This window comes from Crocodylus siamensis, chromosome 1, assembly GCF_052110815.1.
Source record: "Crocodylus siamensis isolate JL-2025a chromosome 1, ASM5211081v1, whole genome shotgun sequence".
NCBI classification, from domain to species: domain Eukaryota; kingdom Metazoa; phylum Chordata; order Crocodylia; family Crocodylidae; genus Crocodylus; species Crocodylus siamensis.
In genome coordinates, this window is record NC_143395.1 from 71,679,601 (window position 1) to 71,695,266 (window position 15,666).

General features: G+C 44.3%; 1 protein-coding gene across 5 annotated transcripts in view; it reads left to right on the plus strand.

The window, feature by feature from the left end:
* Positions 1-575: 575 nt before the first annotated feature.
* The window catches only part of ANKRD6 (ankyrin repeat domain 6), a 215,490-nt gene continuing 200,399 nt past the window's right edge, over positions 576-15,666 (plus strand). For 2 of the 5 annotated variants that reach the window (XM_090036679.1, XM_090036706.1), the window contains exon 1: positions 581-728. The gene's annotated coding sequence lies outside the window, so the exon portion shown is untranslated. Of the gene's footprint in view, positions 729-15,666 lie in introns of all 5 variants that reach the window. The other 3 variants (XM_090036715.1, XM_090036725.1, XM_090036687.1) reach the window with 2 other exon arrangements.

Consider the following 15,666-nt stretch of genomic DNA (forward strand, 5'->3'; position numbering starts at 1 on the left):
ACTGGGACCCTTTGTAACCATCAATGGCCAGTCCCAACCTGCTGCTCCCTTCCCCAAATGTGTGGGGCAGGGGCAGGTATGCGGGGCAGGGGAGGGCCATTTTTAAAGTTTGTTCATGACCCTTTCATATATTCTTGTGACCCACTTTTGGGTTGCAACCCCCAGGTTGAAAAATCCCAACCCCCTGCTCAAAGCAAGTCCATCCCTAACTAGATCATCCCGGCCAGAGCTCTGTCTAGCCAGGTCTTAAAAACCTCCACCACCTCTCTGGGTAACCTGTTCCAGTGCTTCACCCCCCTCCTAGTGAGAATTTTTTTCCCTAAAATATAACCTAAACCTCCCTTGCTGCAACTGGAGACCATCGCCCCTTGTCCTGTCACCACGGAGAAGAGTTTAGCTCCAGCCTCTCTGGAGCCGCCTTCAGGTGGTTGAAGGCTGCTAACAAGGAGGGAGAGGGCAGCAGACGCAGGGGAGACGGGGCCGGGGCAGAGCAGGAGCAGAGGGAGCGCGGCGGAGGGGCAGCAGGAGACGGGGCTGAGGAGGAGAGCGGCGCTGCCGCCCCTGTCTCTACCCCCGCGGCCAGCAGGGGCCGCTGCGGCGGCGGGCGGTCCGGCTGAGGCGCTGGCGGCTGGGCCGGGCGGGGCGGTCCCGCGGCGGCGGGGGCTGCAGCCGGAGCAGGACGACGCCCCCCGCACGCACACGCCGCTTCCCCGGGGCCCGCGGACGAGGTAGGGCTTCCCCCGCCCGCGGGCTCGGCTCGCTCGGCCGCCGCCGCCGAGCCCCGCACAGCCGCCGCCTCCGGACACGCTTGTTGCTGGGAGCGGAGCTCGGCGGCCGGGCAGCGCCGCGGGCCCCGGGCGAGCCGAGCCGGGACGGCCCGCCAGCGAGCTGTGCGAGAGGGCGGGTTTCGCGGGGCGAGGTCCTTTACCGGGACAGAGTCAGAGCAGCTCTCCAGGGGCAGCCCTGACGGAGCCTGCCTGACACGCCGGAGCTTGTCCCACTGGGTCCCGGCTGCCGAGTCGGTCAGGAACAGATCTCGCCCTAAGAAATCCTTGCCTCTCGCAGAGCTCCTGGACCAGCCCGGCTACAGTATCGCTTAAACGGGACTGGCACACACTCGTGTGTGTATGTGCCCATACTGGCATGCACATGAGTGTGTATATGTGCGTGCGCATGTGGCCGTGTGCACATGTACATTCATATGTGTTCATGCATGTGCATGCGCATATGTACATGTGTGCATGAATAAATGTATATATGTGTCTGTATATATGTATATATATGTGTGTGTATATGTATAACACACATACATATACATGTGCATATAATGTGTGTGTGTATATGTATGTGTGTGTATAAATAAATAAATAAATAAATAAATAATAATATATATCTATATATATATAGATACATATACTGGAGGTGTGTCCACCTTTGATCAGATGTCTCTTGTAAATGCACTCAGAGTAGAAAACTGTTTCCTGATCTTGGATGGGAAGTTTTGGACACCTATCTACTGTGCCCTCCAGCTCTGCTCTTAAGCTGTTGTGGTGGTGTCCTTTTTCCTGGAAATGCCTGTCCAGCTTGAGAATATTCTGTTTAAGATTTGCTACATAAGCAATGTTCTATCGGCACTAATACGATGAAGTTCCCATTTGCAGGAGTTTATATCTCAGTCTAGCAGCACTTGATTGAAAATGTGACTTAAAATGCTAGAATAGCATAAAGTTTTGACACGATAGCTGTGAGTGAAGTTATATTACTAGATGTAAGTGGATAGAATAAATGATTGCATTTACTCAGGCTCCAAATCAGGTGATGTCCAATAGCATGGAATTGTTGTATTTTTAGGTCAGGGTTGTTACAGAGTATGAGTTTCCTGTCTATGCCAGTAGTGTTCAAATAGTTGCATTTAATTTTAGATAATTTCCTCACTACTCTTCAGTCCTGCAGGCAGGTCTTTGAAGATGGCCTGTGCATTTATGGCCTGTGCATTACATGTAAGTCACTTGGACATCACATAGATGCAAAGAATCCAACTGCAGGTTTGGGTCAAAGTGGCCTTAATGCTCCTCTGTCATCTTTTAAGGTATTTTCTATTCAGTAGTGGAAAACCATCTGAAAATCATCCTGCTTTCTCTTGACATCAGATGTCCCTAAGGATTTGAACCTTGTGAATCCAGTGTTGTTAACCTTTAGCTGCTCTGTTCCTCAAAATGCATGATCAAGAGCATAAGCATGTTATCATCTTGCAGTATTCACCTTGTTTCTTCATGCTGTTTGCAACTATACCTTTTATCATGCCCTGAGGTCAGGTGTGCATTAGAGCATGAAGTATAGGCAGAATGATTTAAAGAGTGACCAATTTATCTGTATTTTTTCTGGTTATGTGAACAGATTATTTGGGTTATATAAAATGCCCTTCCCCAGAATACAGTAGTGGCTGTGTACACACATTTAAATAATCTGGGATAATTTTCCCATATTTGTTCTCCTGATAAAGAAACTTAACAGAAGCCACATGTATAGACATTTAGATGCTGGAGCCCTGAAGATGCTGTGCAGCCAAGGTGAGGGGAGGAGTCATACACACATCTCAGCATATTCTGAAAGCTTGGTGACAGATGGCAGCAGTGCATAGGCAGCCCTGATTGGCTGACCCAGGCCTCCCATGGTCAGCCTGTGTTTCCCTGTGGTACAATGTGGGGATTGTGAAGTGGGTGTGTTCTGTATCCTGCTGGAGTAGTGGAGTTTAGTGAGCAACACATTGTCTCCCTGGGCAGGAGGAGGGAATGCTGGGTGACTCTGCTTGCTTTCTTCTGCGAGAAGCTACAGCATGTACAGACATTCACTCTCCCAGAAGAAACTATTGTGTGCGTAATTTAAACCTGATGTTTCCAGGTTATTTTCTCATGGAGTGGCTAGTGTTACTCTGGGGCAAAAAGCCTGAACATCCATCCTGAATACCTGGGGGCAGTAACTCTCTCAGACTGAATGGCTGTGTGTCTACTGGTTGGTGCTGAATTTCCCTCCCCCACTTTTTCAGCTCGGTGTTGGTGGGGGCCAGATAAAAAGCAATGCCAAGAGTTCTCTTACAGGTCTGGTAATCAGTGTATTTGTGGAAAGTGGTTCAGATGTGAATTTACTCACATATTGTTTTTTTGAAAGATGGAGGTTCAATGAATCCGTTTCTGCTCAGAGAAGGAGTGTGCAAATAGCTGTGTTGTATTCTATGGGAGAAGAGAGAACTTTTAACATGGTCATGGTAATAGTTTAAAGCAGCGGTTCCCAAACTCTGACAGATTGCGCACCATCAGTTTAAAATGATACAACCTTAAATACCACCAGCAAATTTGTGTCATAAAGTAATTATAATAGATCTGCTAATTCATACCACTGACAGGTTGTCTGAGTACTGGTGGTATCGATACCACAGATTGGGGAATCACTGGTTTAAAGACCGGCTGCAAAAACTTTCTGTTGTTATAACAGTGGCTGGAGTGCTTGTTTACTCAGTGTACTTTGCTTGATTTCGGTGGAAATTGTGAGAGTAACTGTAAAATTGAGTATAACCTTTTGCAAGAGTACTGATTAGGAAAATCATGGTCATTTTATTGTCTTATGAAAATAAAGTCTCTCTAGATTAGGAATGCAAAAGGTTAAACAATTAATTGTTTAATTGATAAGCCTAGGGATAACCTGTTAGTTTACTGTTTGTTGTTTATTATGGGATGGGATGCAGTCTGGTGGGAGGGGGGGGGCAGCAGGTGGTCTAGGGGAAACAGTAGGTGGTCTAATGACTCATCAGTTAAGCAATTAGCTGTTCATTCACAGATGCCCTTTCCCTCCCAGCACCACCTCACTGGGCTGTGTTTGCCACTGCTCCTTGTCAAAGGGCCCTGGGAGTGGGTCCCAGCAGCAGCTGTTGAGCTGCTGTGTTATTGGTTAACCACTTAACCAGTTTAATTAAAGGAGGTTAAATTAATATTTTTAAAAACAATATTTACATCCCAACTCTAGATATCTCTGCCTTTATTCAGTCTTCCATCTTTCCATTGTTTTGCAACTTTCATTGACAGACTGAGCTGAAAATTCTTAATTTGCTGTTTAGTAGGCTGAATTTTTGGATAGAAAAAGACAAATATATCTATGTCATATATGGAAGGGACTGTCTTATGTTAGGAATACTTGATGTAGGGAAATGTAAAACCTTTCTTTCTCTCTTTCTCAAATTCAGTCCAACTACCTTCTCCCAGGATTTCTTTCATGAGAAGAAGCTTAAACTCACTAGGAATTTGGAACAAGCTCTGCTGGTATGAGCCAACGAAGGGAAGAACTCATTTCTCTCTATTCCTGGCCCCTTCCTAACTAGTATTATCAGTTTCATAAGTAAAACTGGCTTTACACTGGTAGAACTAGAGTTGCAGCCACTTCCTTTTCATCCTCTGTTTGCCTTTCATCAGATGCTTTCCCATGGTTTATATTAGTGTATATTTGGAGTGAAACTGGCTCAGTAAATTTAATTCCAAAGTGTAACTGGCATGATACAGTACAACACCTGGATTAGGAGTATATGGTATTGCAGGCTGTTGCAGGTTTCTGTGTCTATATTAGCAAACTCATCATGTTTAGATGAATGGTATTTTAATAAATCAGATCCCTTCAGGACATATTAATGACTGATTCTACTCGCCTCTGTTTATTTTTAGTCAATCTCCTTGGCTGGTAAGTCACTACATGATGTAAGACTCATCTTTTGGTCTTTCAGCTACTAAAGCTGTGAAATAGCAACAAAAGTATTTATCAGTTTGCAGGGATATTGGGACAATTAGTGTTTGTAAAGTACTTTCAGATCCTTGAATGAGAGATTTTGTGGGATTTTTATTATTTTATTATTGGTTTCCTGGACCATGACCTGCACTTCAGAGCAGAGGGCGTCCTGGGGCATGATGGTCTCCATCTCTCCCCCAAACGTAGCAGTTTGTTTTCTTACAGGCTAGTTGACCTCCTCCAGCAGGCTTTAAACTAAGTTTGTTGGCGGTTGGGGATCCACGGAGCAAGAGACAACTCAACCAGGTGTAGGACCTGCCCAGGTAAGAGCTCAGGTATATATCAAGGGACCAGTTGGAGCCCTGGGCACCCCCCACCTTCCTGAGAGACAACAGGGGGATTAAGGTGTCTCTTCACTAATGCAAGAAGCATGGGGAACAAGCAGGAGGAGCTTGCTCTCCTGCTTGCAAGTAGTAAAATCAACCTGGTTGGAGACATGGTGGGATGAAACTTTTGACTGGGCAGTAGACATAGAGGGCTATAGGTTGTTTAGAAGAGATAGGAAGGGGAAAAAAGGTGGTGGGGGTTGTGCTCTATGTTAGGGAACAGTATACCAGTTCTAACTTCCAAATGGGACCAGAGGAAGGCTTAACCGAGACCCTGTGGGTCAAGCTCCAAGGAGGGTGGGGGGAGAGGGATCTGGTGGTAGGGGTTTACTACAGGCCACCACATTAGAAGGAAGAGCTGGATCTGAAATTCTCCAAGCAGCTTGGGGAGGCTGTGCATGCAAAGGATGTTGTGGTCATGAGGGATATGAATTACCCTGACATCAACTGGGAGGAGCAGTCAGCCAGGTCTAGCCACTCACGAAGGTTCCTGACATGTGTACAGGACCTACACCTCGTGCAGGAGGTACTCATCCCCACTAAGGGAAACGCCATATTGGATCTGGTGTTAGCCTCTGGGGATGACCTGGTGGGGGAGGTGCTAGTACAAGGGAAGCTAGGGGACAGTGATCATGAAATGATCCAGTTTGCTATTCAGAGGGAGGTGGGGAGGGTAACTAGCACAGCGCAAATGCTTGACTTTAGGAAAGCCAACTTCAGTGTGCTCAGGGCAGTAGTCTGGGAGGCACTCGGAGCCCAGGGGTAGCTAGTATGGGGGTCCAGGAAAGGTGGTCCTTCCTCAAGGAGGCTATCCTTGGGGCGCAGCAGGACGTAATTCCTCTGTGCGGGAAGGTGGGAAAAGGGTCCAAGAATCCTTTATGGCTGAGCGTGGATATCCAGGCTGGCCTGAGGGCAAAGAAAAAAGCGTACTGGTGGTGGAAGCAGGAGGCGGGGGCAAAGGTGGAGTACACCTCCCTGACCCAAGCTTGTAGGGATTTGGTGAGGAAGGCTAAAGCAGCACTGGAGCTTAGATTAGCTTCTGGGATTAAGAATAACAAAAAGTCCTTCAAGTATATAGGTAGCAAGAAGAAGTCTCGGGGTAACATTGGATCCCTATGAGGCAGGGCAGGGCAGTCGGTGATGGACACACGAGAGAAGGCAGAACTCTTCAACAAGTTCTTTGCCTCCGTGTTCTTGTACGCTGACAATGGGGTGCTCTCGGGTGACAGTGTAGAGAGGCCCAGGAAGCATGCGAGTCCCCCGACTGTTAGTTCAGACCTAGTTAAGGATTACCTGGAGGGCTTAGATGTGTCCAAATCAGCGCGCCTGGATGACCTTCATCCACGGGTGCTGAGGGAATTGGCTGGTGTCATTGCGGAGCCGTTGGCCTGGCTGTTCAAGGATTCCTGGTGCTCGGGCCAAGTCCCTGAGTAATGGAAAAGGGCCACTGTGGTCCCTATTTTCAAGAAGAGGAGGAAGGAAGAGCCTGGCAACTACAGGCCAGTCAGCCTCACTTCTATCCTGGGGAAGGTCTTTGAAAAGATTATCAAGGGCCACATTTGTGAGAGCCCTGCAGGGGAAGTGAAGTTGAGGGGTAACCAGCATGGGTTCGTGTCAGGCCGATGCTGCCTGACTAACCTGGTCTCTGTGTGAACTTGACGCCGAATTATATAAGGACTGAATTAAGCACAGGCTCAGACCTGTTCAATTTAAAACTTTTATTGTTTCACAAAGTCATAAACTAAAGGAGGTCTGTTGGTTCACGAGGTTCCCAAATCAAGCCCTTGCTCTCTAACCTGGAGGCTAGGTGCGGCTGCCTGATTCAGTAGTCTCAGAACTGGTCAACAGCTCATTTAAAAGGAGTCCCTTATCTTTTTTTAGGCAAAAGATACAAAACTGTCCCCATGGTGGAAGTGAGGCATCTAACATAACTTTACTATTAGTTATATATGATAACACTTATACATATGCATTTCTAATTCTTACTTCTATTGGTTATTTAGTTAACTTATCTATATTATAATATCAGGTGATACGCTTTGTATTATAATCATTATGCTTCTTATGTTAATTCTTAATGACCTTTGTATTTCTTATGCTAATTTTCTATAACCTAAATACATTATTCATCTATATGTTTTGCTGGTTTTTGCAGGGTTAAAATGTCAAAACTGACATAATATGCGGTCATTTTTTCGTCATTGCGGTTTAGCCATGCAGTTTCCTATTCTTAACAATATAAGTGGCGTGTCTGCTATTTTTATCATTGTTCAAAGGTCAGAAGTTCAGTATTTTCATCTAAGGGTCAGAAAGTGATTACCAGAATGTCAATCGCTGACTTCTCAACCTCCTTGAAGCATTCTGGGAGTTTTAGTGCATTGTCTAATGCTAGGCCTTGCTTAGCATAAGCACTCTCTCACAGTCTCTTTTTATGACCAGATAACAAAGAGCTTAGATGGGAAGGAGGAAGTCGATGTCATCTTCTTGGACTTCACAGTGTTCCACCCAATTCTGGTGGGCAAGCTGAGGGACTGCGGCATTGACGAATGCATGGTCACATGGGTGGCAAACTGGCTCCAGGGGCACACCCAGAGGGTGGTGGTGGATGGGTTGATGTTGACCTGGGAGGGTGTGGGCAGTGGAGTCCCCCAGGGCTCGGTCTTTGGGCCGGTGCTGTTCAACATCTTCATTAGTGACCTGGACGAGGGTGTGGAGAGCGCCCTGTTCAAGTTCACTGATGACACCAAGCTGTGGGGTAAAGTGAATACGCTGGCAGGCAGGAACCGCATCCAGGCAGACCTGGATAGGTTGGAGAAGTGGGTGGATCTGAACAGGATGTGGTTCAACAAGGACAAGTGCAGGGTGCTGTACCTGGGGAGGGGGACCAGCATTATGGTGATAAGTTAGGGGCTGACTCGCTCGGCAGCACAAGGGCAGAGAGGGATCTTGGAGTCAGGATTGACTCCAGGATGAATATGAGTCGCCAATGCAACGAAGCAATAGGCAGAGTCAACTGCACCCTGCCCTGCATCAACAGGGGCATCACTAACAGGTCCAGAGAGGTCTTGCTTCCCCTTTGTGTGGCGCTGGTCAGGCTGCAGCTGGAGTACCGTGTCCAGTTCTGGGTGCCGCACTTCAAGAAGGACAGGGAGAACCTGTAGAGGACCCAGAGAAGGGCCACTCGTATGGTTGAGGGCCTCCATGGCCAGTGCTATGAGGAGAGGCTGAGAGACCTGAATCTCGTCAGTCTCCGCAAGAGGAGACTGAGGGGGGATCTTGTGGCTGCCTACAACCTTATCAGGGGCCAGCAGCAGGGACTCAGGGAAAGTCTGTTCACCAGGGCCCCCCTGGGAGTCACCAGGAACAACAGCCACAAACTGAGGGAGAATAGGTTTAGGTTAGATATTGGGAAGAACTACTTCACAGTAAGGGTGGCCAGAACCTGGAATAGGCTTCCCAGAGAGGTGGTGCTCTCACCTTCCCTGGAGATCTTCAAGAGGAGACTGGATAGGCACCTGGCTGGAGTCTTATGACCCGTGTCACCCCCAGTACTCCTTCCTGCCCATAACAGGGGGTTGGACTAGATGATCTGTCTAGGTCCCTTCTGATTCATTGATTCTATGATTATTTTCAAATCTGCAGGTGTGTCTTTTTCATCAATAGTTAGGACTTCAAATGAACTTCCAGAGACCCCATAGCCATAACTTTCCTTTGAGATACATCAGTATGAACATGTACCTTGAGGCAGTATTTTAAAACCACAAATGAGATGCTATATTTCACTTCTGGGACTATACTAGAAAAATCTTTACAAAGGAAATGAATGAGTTGTAACCGCTTTAGGCAAATGAAAATGAAAATAAGTCATTTTAGTTCTCTACATTTATTAAAGGAGTGGCTGTTCAGATATGTGGTTTGTTCAAAATCGTCCAACCATGACTAGAAAAAAGAATATAATTGCACATACCATAAAAAGAATAGGCAATGGCAAAGTACATGTATGCCAGTGGGCAAAACTCTCTTCCAGTGCAGTAAAGAACCCTCTCCAGCTATAGAATCAGCTTTTTCAGGTTGTCTTGTTAATTTTCTTCAAAATAGCATATGTTCAGCATATCCAATTGTCCTTGGCTTCACATCATCAGCTTGCAAGCACCCGGTTAGTCGGAGATGGACCAGCTTCCAGTTAAGAGCCAGGTACACTGGCAGCAGGGAAAATTATGCAGAATTTTTGGCACTGAAAATATTTGCATATATTTTACAACCAGCTCTTGTGTAGCTCGTTGAAGATTGTGCAAATTGTATAGAATTATTTGTATAATTATAGAAGTGTATTGCACACTTACGTTACTGGGGTAATCTTTTGAACACCTCTACTGCTTTAATACTAACATGAAATAAAATAGGGCTGGCATGTAGTAATCTTTGCATTATATGTAAAGATAATTTTATATTTCATGCCAGCAGTTGTGGAATGAAAAGGGATTCAGACTGAATTAAAATCGTTTTATGCTTCTTGTGTTTGTTTCCGTTAAAACTTGAGCATTAAATCCAGGATGGGGACCTGAGATAGCAGATGGAAGAATTTCTGAGAGCATCATTTATTGCTGATGTCTATTTATTTCTTTAAAATCTTCCTCCAAATTCTGTAGGAGTTGATGACATCTAACAAAATACTCGTTCACTGAAGCCTTTGTTTTCACTTTGTTAATCAAAAGCTTAATACTCTAAGGAATGACAGAGACAGAAATGAATAACAGTGAAAGCCCCTGGCACTTGAACTGCTTTGCACATCACAGTGAAATGCTCCTAGTAAAAGAACAGGTTGCCCTCCCAAAAATTAACACTTTGAGGGAAATTATACTTTTTTATCTCCTAGGTTAAATTCAAAATAGAACTTATTAAAGATGTTATGATCTTGACATTTCATAGAGAAATGAAATCTGGATTTTTTGGGGTTTGAGAACAGCCTTTTTTTCCTTGATTCATTGGACATCTTTCAACTTAAGCAACACATGCAGATAGGAAGGTCTCTTTTTAAGGCAGTACAGCGCTGTTCTAAAGCACTTAATTCTGTTGCTGTTCCTGCCAGAGTTCACATGCAATGTTAGTTAAATCACTTGAGTTGGACATTTCACAGATAGTCACAGCTTATGTGTTTCTCATTTTCTGGAAGTCCAGTCAGTGGTGTAACTGGGTAGGGAAGAGGGGTGCATAGGGGCAACCTCCCTGGGTGCCATTTTAGGTAAGTGGGGAAAAAAGCAGCTGCTGCTGGCAGCCTTGTGTTTATATTTGCAATTGTGGCTGTAACTGGAAGTTGCCTCTTCTGCTTTGTCTTGGGTGCCAGGCTAGGTCCCTACACTGCTGAAGCCAACTTGATGCCCTGGGGTCTAATCTGCAGAAGTGCTGAACACTTGCATCTAACCCTAAATTTAATGGGAGCTGTAATTTGAACATAGGAAAGGTTATACAATGCTAATAAGCTAAAAAATTAAGTTATAGATATTTCATATTGGATGCCTAAAATTAGCGCATGCTTCTGACCTTAATTTCTCTGTGACTCAGCTCCTGATCCATGAATGGGGTAAAAACATCACTTCATCTAATAAAAGTGTTTGGTATAACTTAACAAAAAAGGTATATGGCCACACACAGAACAACAGAGATAAAAATAATTGGGGAGTATGTAATTTTGTGGACAGTCTGTCCTGTGCAGTGAATGAAACAGATGTGCTGTGTAAATAATCTGTTATCAGTAAAGTTTGTATCATAATGTGTAAGCAGCAGGGGAGGAAATTAATACTACAAGACCACTCTAATTCTAGCATTTCTTGACTCTTGAGAGCTTGGCAACCTTATTTTTCTCCTAACATTTTTTCATGCACTTGAAATTAATCATAAAATTGTCAATTTTGCCTGGTGCTTAGTTATTCTCTTGTTTTTACAACCATGCCACTTCCTTCTTGAAAGCCCTTCTTGGCTTCCTGCCTTGTAACACACCTACTTCAAGCATCTTGTTATCAACTTTAAGGCTTATCTTGCCACCATCTCTTGTTTTTTTCCATATGCTTCTCCCAGTTGTCTAAACTTGCTGCTCCCTGGGCATGTCTACATGTGCCATTAATGCTCAGCGATAAACTCCGGAGCTTATTGCTCCAGAGTTTATCGCTCCTGGACATGCCATTTACACATGCACCCAGATCGCAGCACGTTGAGCTAGGTCAGAGCAGCCGTCCCCCAGAGGGTCAGCAGATGAGCTGGCTGGGGCTAGCTGGCAGGCAGTGCCCACCCTTGTGCCCCAGCCAGCCATGGCAGCATCTACACGTGTGCTGCTGCACACAAAAAAACTCCACAGCAGGGTAGTACTTGCATATACTAGTCCTACAGGGTAGGCAAGGTTCTGTGGGTAGATGAAATATCTTTTATTAGACCAACTAAATAATTGGGGAAAAGTTTTTTACACACTTTGAGGCACAAAGACCCTTTGTCAGGCATAGGGAAACACTTGTAAAAACCCTGTAGTACTAGTATTTAAAAGTACTACTCTGCTGCAGAGTTTGAGCTTCCTGTTCTCTAATAGGGGAATACATGTAGACGCTGAGACATTTACTGCAGAACTAATTAGTCAGCTCCACTGTAAACATCTTGCCCACTTTCTCTTTCAGTCTTTTTTTTGGCATTTTCTAGCAAGTTCCCTACTCTGTTTGGAGCACTTTCCCTGATCCAACAACATCCAACAAGTTCAGCCCCTTCCTTCCTTCAGATCCATCCTTAAAACCAAGAGTTGCTCTCTTTTCCTGTTTTTGTTTCTTCTATCCCCTTCCATATTAGAAATGTGAGCTGTTGTTGTTTGTGGGTGATCCAACAGTTTAACTGCAGCATAGGCAAATAGGAAAACATTCAGCTACAGTATAGAAATAGTTGTAAGGGTTTGAGTAAGCAAATTATGTTATAGTATTTATTATCCTGTCTCTATTTATTATCCTGGCTCTAAGTTAGATAAGTTTATTCACCAGAGGTGCCATTTACCTTGAGCAAGATTCAAGAGCATTTTTTTATTTTATAGTTTTTAAAATAGTTTAGTTTTGTTTCAGTAATGGCAACATTACTGTTTAGTGTGACCTCTTGACCTATTACCCATTTTTTTAATATTATGCTGATCACCATAGAATTCAAATATCGCATGCTGTCTGCACTGGGTTTGCTTCATAGTATAAGGGACAGCTTTGTAAAAATGTGGTATGAATGTATTATATTTACATGCCAGGGTACTACATGAATGTTTTAATATAATAATCTTAATGCCTTGTGTATGCCTAAATCTTAAGTTCTATATTTATGCCATAATCATATAAATTGCAACTAATTTGGAATTCTTGGTCCAATAAATAAAGGTAGTAGAACTTATGGAACACACTCATTATTTCAGAAATCAGTTCACTTGTACATTAGGTAAAACTTATATTATATGCTTTTAAACAATTTTCTTTCATTCTGTTTCTCACCACCTGCATTATTCAGCTTGTGACTGGTTGGTGTGTTCTGGAAGGATTCAAGAGGGTGTTTTTCTGTTTTGTCCTAGCTTCAGAATGATCTGTGTGCTTCTGCAGGTTTTCATTGAACCTAAATATTATTTTAAGTTCAGATTTAAAATATATATGACTTTTTATTACTCAGAATATGCCAAGCAGCATGTTGTTTGTTTGTACATGTAGTAGTGCTACTATTGCATGGCACCCTTAAAAAGCTCTCACAGCACCATGTTGAGAATCGCTGCTATACAGATTCCTTTTCTACAACGTGTATAGTCCTTTCTAATGTGTGTTTTTTTTTAAAACTCTAGCTCTGAGAGGAAAAACTGGGATCAGTACTATTGGATTTTTGCTGCTGTGATGGCAACCTTAAATCTTTCCATTTTTCTTCAGGAATACCATGTTGTAGGTTCAGTTAAGAGGTTTTCTTATGGATGTGTAAATTATCTTAGAGGAACTTGCTTTAAAATACTACTGGAATGTGTAACTTGAGTAATAGTGGATTTTTTACTGAACAAAATTTAAAGGTACTTAATTGAGGATAACAGTTGTTGGTACGCCAGCTTCTGTGTTCAGTCAGGAGTTCTAATACTTCTGAAATGCAAAAATATATGTTTGTTTTTCACATAATTTTTATTAATGTGTTGCACAAACAGCGGTTCATTCCCTGGAGGCGCGCAGAGATCACAGACACATAGATATCAGTCGGCACGTAAGGGTCTATTTGCTTGCAAGCAAAGGTCAGAGCAGAGCTAGATGCTCAAATCAACTATGACCCTTGATTGTGTTTGCAAACGGCATTTATCTTCTCAAATCTCCTGGGTGTGTGCGCAGACACAGAAGTTCTTGCAGCTTACTTCCGTTTCATACAAACATACATGTAACTACATCATTACATACATCGCATGTATAGTATAATTAGTTATTTGAGTAGGGGGGGGGCGGAGAGGTAAATATGCAACAGCTAATTAAGCATGCTCAATACTACAAGAGTTCATTAACAGTTCATTCCCCAAGGCTATGTAGTTAAATTCCAGTTTCTGTAATCAGCATGTGAAAGAGTAAGGAGGATGAGGGAGGAACCTTGGGCATTGTTCTTTTCTTGTCAAGAGCAAGATGCAAGCTGTGCAATTCTAACAATATTCCCCCCTCAAGATGCTTTCTGCTTCCCATTCTTGACTAGTACTCTTAACATCCGCCTTACTACTCATCAACTACTTTGGGGCCAAAGGAAAAGCTCTCCAAGGCTACCGTCTTCCGACCTCTTGGAGTCCCCCACAGGCCCAGCAGTTGGTGAGATTGAAAGTACCTGCAATTCTTTCCATCATGTCAACATACAAATTTGCTTCTGGGGAAGCAACTGGGGGGAACGGGGATATAGGGTGGCGGCTAGGGCTGCTTAATCCTGCCTTCTTTACTACATAGATAACAACAAGGCATATTAAGACTCCCGCCATATCCTCTCTCTGTTGAGATTGAATACAGCCTAAACTTTTCCTTTGTTACTTTCTTATCTTATTTTCTGGACTCTGACTAATTCGCCTCAGGCGCACTTGGAGATCACCAGTAGGTTCACAGCTCTACCTGCTGGCTTCTTGTTCCGAGGACGGCTCAGCCTCCGGAGTGAGCTCGTCCTGGGAGTTGGTGTCCTCTGACGCTCGTGGATGTCATTTCACACGGGTATGGTGTATCCAACCGTCATGGCCGGCAATCTTTACAGCGGTGTGGGTTGTTAAAAGTACCTGGAAAGGACCACTCCACCGCTCAGTCAAAGGTTTCTTTTTCCACCGCTGTACCAAGACCCAGTCTCCCGGGCGGAATTCATGTACCAGAACGTCTAAAGGCAGACGTTGAAAGGAGGCTGCATACCTGTGAAGAGAAGATAAGACAGACTGCAAAGCAATAACATACATGTGAAGCTCGTTATTACTTAATTCAAAAGTTACATTTTCTCGCATCCCAGGAGGTAAGACCCGAGGAGGCATGCCAAACATAATTTCATATGGGGTTAATTTGATGCCTTGTTGGGGAGTGTTTTGAATGCAAGTAAGAGCTAGCGGCAATGCCTGAGGCCACTTAAGGTGTGCTTTAATACAGATCTTGGTGAGTAGAGTTTTTAAGGTCCTATTCATGCGTTCCACTTGTCCTGAACTCTGTGGTCTCCATGGTGTATGTAGTTTCCAAGTGATCTTGAGGGCTTGTGCGACTTCTTGAACTACTTTTCCCGCAAAGTGTTGTTCTTGATCCGACTTGATGGATTCGGGCAGAGAATACTGGGGAATGATCTCCTCATCCAAGGTTACCACTGCATATCCTGTTCGTCTTTTTCCATCGATGACAGAGCTGGAGCCGTCTACGAAGTATTCAGCATCTGGGTTTTCAATTGGGTCCTCAGCAAGATCAGGCCGCACCTGTGTGGTTTGATTTAGGACCTCAAGGCAGTCATGCATTGGTCTGTCTGGTTCTGGCAGCAAGGTTGCAGGGTTCAAGGCTGTAGTATGTTTGAAAGTAAGTTCTGGATTAGAGAGCAAAAATATCTCATACCGTGATTGTTTGGAGGGGTTGAGAAACTTTTCTCCCTCAGTCCCTAGAATCTGGGGAACTCCATGTGGGGTGTGTATTTCCATGTCTTTCTGGGCTTCTTCGACAACCACTGTTGTGGCTGCCACAGCCCGAAGACAGGCTGGCCACCCGAGCACAACTGGATCTAGAACCTTTGAGTAATATCCTACGGATCTCCAAGTTGGGCCTGATGGTTGTGTCAGCACCCCTGATGCAACCCCTTGATTTTCATGAACATACAGTCGATATGGCTTTTTATTATTTGGGATGGTCAGGGCAGGGGGCTGGGTTAATGCTGTCTTAAGCAGATTAAAGGCGTGCTGTATTTCTTTAGTCCACTTTCATTCAGTGAGACTCTCCTTAGTCAGGGAGTTATACAGTGGTCTGGCTTTCCCACCATAATCTGGTATCCATAGTCG